This window comes from Meles meles, chromosome 8, assembly GCF_922984935.1.
Source record: "Meles meles chromosome 8, mMelMel3.1 paternal haplotype, whole genome shotgun sequence".
NCBI lineage: Eukaryota > Metazoa > Chordata > Mammalia > Carnivora > Mustelidae > Meles > Meles meles.
The window spans coordinates 62,218,537-62,226,673 of record NC_060073.1 but is presented as its reverse complement, the minus strand read 5'-3'; positions in this window follow the sequence as shown (position 1 = coordinate 62,226,673).

The window sequence follows — 8,137 nt, the reverse complement described above, 5'->3', positions numbered from 1 at the left end:
TCTCACAGGCCGCGGAGCTCCCTGGTTCCGTCCCGCACCCTTCTATTTCCTCCCCCTCCTTCCCTCCCTCCCCTCAATCCCCTAGCCCCACGCTCTTATCTATTGGGTCACCCGTCAGTTGATAGGTATCACCGCCTAAAATTTCCCCGGACAGCCTGAGAGCCAAAAAAAGGTTCCGGCCGCCAAGCGAGGACTCCGCAAAAAGGACGGGAGATGTAGAGCAATTGACACCCGCCCTTAAAGAAATAAAAATTATATATATAATTTTAAATATGTGTGCATGATTATATATTGAGTGAGAAAATAATAGTATTACAAGACACTGAATAAAAACCATGAGTTCATATTGATATAATTGAATAAATGGAGGAGAGGACAGCTCTTTCTACACTAGAACTCCAATTAATCAGTGTAGACTGTGCACAGACTGAACACAATATGATTTATTCTGAACACCTGCTTTTCTTCTGGGAGTCTGGAATTTTGGTACATGCTAGGAGAGGGTGCCCACACACCAGCCCTCAATAAAACTGTGAGTGCTGAGTCTCTAACAGATTCCCTAGACAGAAACATGATACACAAGCTGCATTTTCCTCGCTGGGGGGAAAGTGTGTTTAGTGCAACCCCTCAATAAGAGGGAGAAGCATCAGAAATACTACACATGGATTCTTTCAGACTCCGCTTGTGTCTTTTTCTCTTATGATCCCATGTGTCCTTACTACATTGCTGTAATAAATCTTAGCTGTGAGTCCAACAATAATGCTGAGTCCTGTGAGTCCTTCTAGCCGGTCTGTGAACCTAGGGCTACTCTTGGGAATCCTTAGCCAAATACCATGTATAGTTTTAAAACATATAAAACAATAAGATATATTAATGGATGGACATGAAGAAAATGCATAGGAATAATAAATAGTAAATTCAGGGTAGTAGTTACTTCTGGGAGTTCAGGGAGTAGGACCTCATGAAGGATAAGGACCTGATAAGGATTAGAAGTCCTGATTAAGGACTTCAATTGTATTGGTAATTTATCTTAAGGTGGTTCGCTTTATTCTTTTTTAAATTGTTGAAATATTTGTTTTATTAAAATTTTTTAATAAATATCTTCGTTTTCAAAGATTGGCTCATAGAAAGTCCTAGGGTTCTTCACCCAGACTTCAAACTCACAATCACCAACTCTGTAGACCACTGAACTAGTCAATTTAACAAAAATATCTAAAGCTAATGCCAAATTTTTCTCAATTCTTCTTTGACTGGTGGTTTCAGTCTTATGCCTGAAACAGTGAGTAGCAATCTGGAGGGGAAGAGATTTAAACTTTGACTTCCCACTCCTAAACTCAGTAACGTTGGCAAGTTATTTAACTTCTGTGCCTTAGGTTCCACATCTGTAAAACGGACACATGTGGCACTAGTCTCATTCATGGCTCAGATCAAACAGGTTTCACTTCCTATATGAGAACCTCTCAGGCTTCCATGCTTTAAGTTACTCCTCTTCCAGCCCTCACAGCAACTTGTACAGATGACTTCTGATGAATTTTCTACTGGCCACTGATTAATCTGACAGAAATGGGACCAAATCCATTCTAATGGTTTCATACAGAATTTAATTAGCATTCTATCAACAGAACTTCAAGCAACAGGATGAAAACAATCTGCAGAATTGGTCAGAACTTGATCAAGGGCCAGAACTCAAATAGCTAGAAAAATGACACCCAAAAAAACCCAACCATAAGCCATCAAGCTCTGCCTTAGAAAGCCGGTGGCATTCTCTAATTCCTGTATTGGCTCTATACCCAGCCTGAGGGATTAATTCAGGTACAGCAGGATATACTTGTGATTGGAGACCTACCTTGGCCCACAGAGAAGTCGAGGGCCATTCTATCATCCATAACCGCATTGGCCAATGAGCTGAGGCTCCCCTGAATGTCTTCTGGTGCTGAGATGGTATCATTGATTGCTTCAGCTAAAGTCAGGGGCGAATTTCGTATCAACATTTCAAATAAGATGACTCTCAAGATAGGGACAACTTCTTGCAGAATGTGTATAAATAAGCCACCGCTCCAGAAAGTTCCTCCACATGACCAAAGGTAGCCTAATTTTGGCGCAATCTCCACAGTCATCTCAGGGATACATGATCCAATGGTGGTGCTTCCTTAAACATTTAAAAGTTGCTAATGATCCTCCCTATGGTGCAGGGCACCATGTTTTCAGGGAGGAGGGCAAGCTACTGCCTGCTTCCACACAGAAGGTATAGTCCTGAGGGCATATGTGATACCTGTTTACAACTGTTGGGGCCTCCCAAGGAGGACTTACATTATTCAGGGAACAGGTTGACAGTGTCACTAATGAGGCCACCGGGGCACCTGGAAGGCTTCAGAGTTCCCCTTAACTTAGAATAATTGAAACCAGTCCTTATTTTTGGAAAGACTGCCTGATGGCAGTTGGCCCAAACTCTCCCACAGGTCCACAGCACCAGCCGTGTGGCATTAGTCCACCCCACAGGAAAACAGAGCAATAGCTATTAGAATGGGGATTAGGGAGACATCTACAGGTTGTGATGTGTTTTGCAGGAGAGGTATGGGAGCGGAAACAGCGCCTGATGCTTCTGATAGACTTCTCAGTAGGTTAAATACTAAATTATAGTGAGAGCCATCTAGAAGCAGATGTCAAAGACAGCAGTCACTCAAGTTTAAGGAGTCTGCGATAGTTTGGGAGAGTTGTATTTGCCCATTTTCCTCCGAGACAAAGGCTCCAAAGGTGACTCTTTTTCCAAATATCATGATATAGGATCATGTCAAACCAACATGAGAATCCAGGTGCCTAAACCAGAACTGAATGAGAATATTCTAGTTCCTTTGGCCAGACTGCCACCTGGAAGTCATAGCAACAAGGCAGGCCTGTGAATGTTGTTACGGCAAAGATAACATCACGCCTAACAAGAGTCAGGGCAGAATACTGAATTTTCAGAATACATCTACACAATACTCTCCAGCCCTTCTCATTCTGATCACTGCACCATTAGCAGCTATGATAGTTAATTTTACATGTCAATTTGACTGGGGCACAAGTTCCCCAGATACTTGGTTAAACATCATTTTGGGTCCATCGGAGGGTGTTCCTTGATAAGATTACTATTTGACTCATAGACTCAGTTAACTGCCCTGTCCAATGTTGGAGACCCAAATAGAACAAAAGTTGGGTTAAGGGAGAATTCATTCTGTCTGCCTGTCTTTAAGCTAGAACATGAGTCCTTACTTGTTTCTGGACTGGAACTTATACCATCAGTTCTCTTGGTTCTTAGGCCTTCGGATTTAGACTGGAATTATACCACTGGCTCTCGTGGGTCTCCACCTTGCAAATGGCAGATTATGGGATCTTTCAGCTTCCATAATCATGTGAGCCATTTTCTTATAATAAATCTGTTTATATATACACAAACTATTGGTTCTTCTTTTCTGGAGAATTTTTGTATGTAACAAGGAAGTGACTGCTTTCTGGGGAAGGCATATTCAGTGGCCAAACTGCCTTACGAGGTGTACTGATCAGGATGAGGTAGTAGAAATCTTTTGAGTACATTTTTTGAGTAGGCAGTCCCAACATACAATGATAGTTGATGCTTGTGGATGGAGAAGTGTAAGGTCCATCGAAGACCTTAACTATCTGCCCTCTTTTGAATGATTTTTGCAATAAAAGATTGATTGTCAGAATTTATGTAGTCAGGAAAAACGGAAACACGAGACAGATTAGTTTCAAAATCAAAACAGTGTGGTTGGAGTTGGCTGATTGACTAGAACAGCAGCATTGTAAACTCCAACCTGAAAAAGTGTCAACAGTGTTGAGACACTACTGATGGGGAACCAAATGTCTGACACAGTCAGGAGTGGGTGAAGGCCATGCCTGTGCTATGTGGTTTCACTCATGGTTAGACAAAGACCTTTTTTTTTTTAAGATTTTATTTATTTATTTGACAGAGAGAGATCAGAAGCAGACAGAGGGGCAGGCAGAGAGAGAGAGAGAGGGAAGCAGGCTCCCTGCTGAGCAGAGAGCCCGATGCGGGACTCGATCCCAGGACCCTGAGATCATGACCTGAGCCGAAGGCAGCGGCTTAACCCACTGAGCCACCCAGGCGCCCCAGACAAAGAAGACTTTTAATAGGAGTCACAAGCCTGGCCTGTAGTGGTGACCTCTGCATCAGAAGCATATTTTACTCTGTGCCCAGGCTATGATGGTGCATGTAAGGGCGTATCTGGTATGATGATGAATCCAGGCACTGCTGGTGGCAATCAGGCTCCATCAGCAGACTGATTCCCAGTTGGTCTCAAGAATGAACCCCCATGGTGGGCATCTACATGTGACCCAGACAGTTCAACAACTGCAATTCATTTTTAGTTTGTGGCCCCCAAGAAGAGTGTCTTTAATCTGACAGTCTTCCAAATGACAGACCAGAAGACTAGGCCATTGGCAATAGCCTGAGTTAGTAAAAATGCAACATGTCTGGTCCCTAGGGTTGTCTAGGACATGGTAAGTTCTCAATTCAGCCCATTGTGCTGATCAGCCTTCACTGTAGTCAGTTTCCAGAATGATCACTTGACACCATCAGCTCTTAACTTAGCTGGACCATCAGTGAACCGGGCCCAGGCATTTGATTAGGGAAGTCTCTGTGAATCCAGGGTCCTGTTGAGCCAGTGACTTTGCTTCAGGCAGCTGAGTGGGAACAGAGTTCTTCCAAAGGAGTGACTATCATTTCTTCATGTGAAACTAAGATGGACAGCTGACTGCATCCCCAGAACACATCATTTCCATTTGACAAGGGAAGGCTGTTACACTTTTTGTTAGTTTCACATGTAAGCTCACATAACCCCAAATTGGGTGTAGGCCACTTACCAGGTTTCCATGGGTTGGATATTATTTCAGCAATAGCTCAGAAGTAGCCTCCCAACTGTCCAATGTTTGGTTTTGTTTTGTTGCGAGGGAGAGAATCTTAAGCAGGCTCCAAGCCCAGTGCAGAGCCTGACGTGAGGCTTGATCTCAGGAGCCCAAGATCATGATCTGAGCAGAAACCGAGAGTTGGACACTCAGCCACCCAGGTGTCCCTGGCTGTCCAACTTTTTAAAGGGGTAATCTACGAAAGGTCCGGAATCTTATCCTACTTGCAACTAATGAGTCAGTCATGGATACTGATGAAAGACATGAGACTCCCAGATCACAAAGAACTTTATGCTTACAAGCAGCAACGTGAGCATGTTTATCCCAGTTTTCCATGCTCCCCCAACAAAAGTTGACTTGGGGTAGCCCTACATGGATGCCTACACATGTAGGAGGATATGTCATAGGAAAGGAACCCTGAGTTTGGGGGATTCAACATTTTTATAATGCACAGTAGGGAAACCTGCTCCTTGGGAAGAAACATTATTTCATCTCTCAAGATTGCCCCCTGTCAACAGAACACTGAGATATGCCCTAGGAAGGGGTCGGGATCTTACATTCATACAAAGCAAGAACAAGCAGGGGTGCTCAGGGCTCATAGCAGACTGCCTCTTCTAACAGTTTCTCATTTTCCAGTGGGTCACCTTCTGAAGCATTACAAATTAAATCCAGAGAATACTATTCAATATTCATCAATGGTTTCTCATTGTCACAGGGTTTGTTCATCACAGGGAAATCTCCCCTAAAGGGCCAAAGCTCCCGTATAGGAGACAAGACCCATGGCAAAAAGTTTTGAGTTCTTTACTGTGGTCTCTGAACAGATCTAAGGTTGGCCTGATAGACTGTAGGAGAGACTTGGCTGCAAGACAAAAAACAGTTGCCATTCTTCTTTAATAGCATTTTGTACCCAAATCCCTTCTCTCCCAAGCAAACCAGCTTAAGTTCTAACAATTCACCTGGTTTCTGCCCATGGAAGTAGAGAATTTACCTCTTTTCATGTTCATGTAGGTGTATGTCTCCATAGCTGCTGTCTGAAATGAGAAACCTGCTGCCCACTCACGATATTAGTGAATAGTATTAGCGTCAGTAGTTACAATAGGGTGGAGACAAGGCTGCCAGATTATTGAGGAAGTCCTCCCACCCAGAGGAAAGTAAGTAACAACCAAGGCACCTTCTGAGCAACTGTCCTTGAACCTACTTCCAGTATTCCCCAATCCTCAATATAACAGGCAATAATGTATTTATGTATTTAAAATACCACCCTGAGTAGAGGGCCATAGACAACACCAACTGTCAAAATATCCAGGGCACAAAAAAACGCTGTGAATCCTTGCCATCATTCTCATAGTTGTGGATATCAAAAGTCATCTCAGTGGGTTGGGCCGCTGCCTTCGGCTCGGGTCATGATCTCGGGGTCCTGGGATCGAGTCCCGCGTCGGGCTCTCTGCTCGGCGGGGAGCCTGCTTCCTCCTCTCTCTCTGCCTGCCTCTCTGCCTGCTTGTGATCTTTCTCTGTCAGAATAAATAAGTAAAATCTTTAAAAAAAAAAAAAGTCATCTGAGCATGTGTACTTTCAGACTGAGTTGTTAAGAATATTCTACTTAAGGGGCACCTGGGTGGCTCAGTGGGTTAAAGCCTCTGCCTTCAGCTCAGGTCATGATCTCAGGGTCCTGGGATCGAGTCCCGAGTCAGGCTCTCTGCTCAGTAGGGAGCCTGCTTCCTCCTCTCTCTCTGCCTACTTGTGATCTTTCTCTATGTGTCAAATAAATAAATTCTTAAAAAAAAAGAGAATATTCTACTTAATAAGAGGCTGTCAGTGGGGACACCGATACATTCTAGAAAATATATTGTGATTTTGCAGTTTTCTCAGATGATTTCTATCGGGGAGACAAAGTTTGGGGTAGGGAGAGGGGTGTCTAGCCAGGGGTGGATAAGAAGTAAACAGAGAGAGGGTTCTCAATGGAGGAGGAACCTAGGCCCAGAGAAAAATATAACAGGTGTGTGTTCAAAGGAACTTTGCTTTTCTGCCATTCTCTCAGGTTGTTCTGAAGCAAAAAGATAGTTTCTAAAAATATATAAAAGCACCAAACATCAATACACATTAGCAACTGAAATTTGCAAATAGTGAACATTAGACATCTTTCCCCAGTTTCTTCTTAGTCTTAACTATTTTGGAAGACCCAAATCCATTCTAGGCGGATGTGAAGAGTTGAGAGCCAGGAGGAGAATGTGCTGGATGTCAGGGTGTGCTGGTGGAGGGGTGCTGCAGACCTAACAGAGGGAAAGGAGCAGCAAGGGGCACTCAAAGGGGCTGGAATGACCACCAGCCAATGGAGGTGCTGAGACCCAGCCAGCAGTGCTCTGCAGCTCCACAAACCCACAAGCCCACAAACCGATGCTGAGGCTTGAGCCTGCTCAAGTGAGAGGAAACTGTCCTAAAATACCACAAATGTGGCAGTGAGGTGGGTGACCAAGTGCAACACATGGCTGGGCTGCTAACCCAGTTCTTTATTTAGAATATCATACTGCCTCAAATGGTTTCTGGAGTCAGGGAAAAACCTTAAGAGATCCATGCAGCCGGGGTGCCTGGGTGGCTCAGTGGGTTAAAGCCTCTGCCTTCAGCTCAGGTCATGATCCCAGAGTCCTGGGATCAAGCCCCGAGTCAGGCTCTCTGCTCGGCGGGGAGCCTGCTTCCTCTCTCTCTCTGCCTGCCTCTCTGCCTACTTGTGTCTGTCAAATAAATAAATAAAATCTTGAAAAAAAAAAAAAAAAAGAGATCCATGCAGCCTATGAAATCTCGAAGCGGAGTTTATGGGCAGACTAAAGGGATTACAGCACTCTTACCTTCATGCTCCTAAGAAGTATTTTCTATGTGGGCATTTCTGGGAGGTAAAGAGCTTTAATCATCTCAAAACATACATGATCTAAAACCTCTTGACAGGTTCGGACACATTCCTGAGAAAGAATGAGATTTTCCAGAGGTCTCTAGAGTAAAGTTGGAAACAACCCAGGTCTCTTGTCTCTGTCACTTGAGGAGCTACTTTTTTCCCCTCTCTCTCCCAAACCCACCCCTCCCTTGGGATAGTGAAAAACTAGAAAGTAAACATATCTTTCAATAGGGAAATGGTTAAATTTAAAACGTTTATACTGGTATGGTATATTATGCAGCTATTAAAAATGAGTTTGCTATATATACACTGACAGGAAAAGTACCT